Source organism: Monopterus albus, unplaced genomic scaffold (assembly GCF_001952655.1).
Source record: "Monopterus albus unplaced genomic scaffold, M_albus_1.0 scaffold319.1, whole genome shotgun sequence".
Taxonomy (NCBI): domain Eukaryota; kingdom Metazoa; phylum Chordata; class Actinopteri; order Synbranchiformes; family Synbranchidae; genus Monopterus; species Monopterus albus.
Window position 1 is genome coordinate 1016280 of NW_018128199.1, and position 1365 is coordinate 1017644.

At 33.9% G+C, this 1365-nt stretch overlaps 2 protein-coding genes across 2 annotated transcripts in view; one reads left to right on the plus strand and one right to left on the minus strand.

Moving 5' to 3' along the window:
* The window catches only part of zbtb41 (zinc finger and BTB domain containing 41), a 13441-nt gene extending 12182 nt beyond the window's left edge, over nt 1-1259 (plus strand). The window contains exon 12 of the transcript XR_002276919.1: nt 1179-1259. The gene's annotated coding sequence lies outside the window, so the exon portion shown is untranslated. The remainder of the gene's footprint in view (nt 1-1178) is intronic.
* Nucleotides 1-1365, minus strand: part of LOC109974070 (complement factor H-like) — a 13450-nt gene that overhangs the window by 4267 nt on the left and 7818 nt on the right. The window lies entirely within an intron of this gene.

Below are 1365 nucleotides of genomic sequence, written 5' to 3' on the forward strand. Positions count from 1 at the left end.
TCGTGTGGGGGAAGATGCAGTGATCACTGGTTGGATTTACTGACCCTGGAGCTACTTGAAAGGGAGTTATGTTTCCACTACTCAGTGGAACTTAACTGTAAGTTAAAAAACACATTGTATGTCTGTCAGTGCTTTGTTTCTGTAACATTAGAGAGAATTGCTGTAAAGCTGGAAAAGTTAAAATATGGGGTTTCTCAATTACCCGCTTTGCTTAGTGTTACACATCTCTTTTCATCAGTATATATACTGCTGTCTACCTATCTATGGAGGAGAAAATCAACTTAATTAATGCTGTTGCAGTTCGTTGTGTTGTCCACTTTTGACACAACACTAGCAATAGGAGGCTTGTGTGTGTTCACAAACTATCCTCTCATTTTTAGAAAGAGCCTCTCTGGTTTTATCATTATGAAATGATTACAGACTATTTGGAGTTATGATAGGTGCAAAGCTAATCTAGAGGTACCCAAGATTAAAGTGGCCATGACATGGTTATTTCCAGCCATTTAATGTTTGATCTTTTAAATGCTTCATAATATGGCTTTTTTTAAAACTGAGAAATTTATCACAATTAAGTGATAATTCAGGAAAAATTTGATAGTGTTATTTATTAGATAATAGCCCCGAAATGATAAAGTTTTTTAAGTACAAGAATAAAGCAATAATAATTGTATTTCTCATGTTTAGAGTATTTTACTGTTATGGTATCTCCATACTGTCATATTAGTTTACAAACCATATAAACCTGGCAGATGAGTCAACATACATAAACAAACTTAATCTGACTGACAGTTGTTGCTTTCCTGATCCAAGACACATTTAGTGCCCTCAGGATCTTTTCTCAGTTTGAATTTGATTTATTTTATGCAACATTTAAGGAAATGCTTCTCCCCTGTTTGTTAACACAGAATGGTACAATTTCTATGCAGAGACAGTGATACTGTTCCCTATCTTATAGACTGTTGAATTGCCTTGCAAATTATTGAACTGTTTAGAATTATTGTAATAATAAAAAATCACTGGCATGACTTTCCTGAATCAATTTAATTTACATCAGACCTCAACAACCACAAAGTAAGCTTGTAAAACTGAGGATACTTAAACTAAGAGGCCTTAACATATGTTATAATTAGTGCACTGCTTTTACAACCTGTCAGTCAGACGTGTCGGGTTTGTAATAGGTTAGGACATGGTTTATCACTCATGCTACATACATACTGTATTAGCCCAGTGACTAAGTATTTAGAAGTTGATGTACTTATGCACGGTGGCTAGTACCTAATTATAAATAGACATTAAAATGTGATTTTAAAAACAAAACTGTTTTAGTAACCCATGAGTGAAAAAAAAAAGCAGTAAAGTGGAACG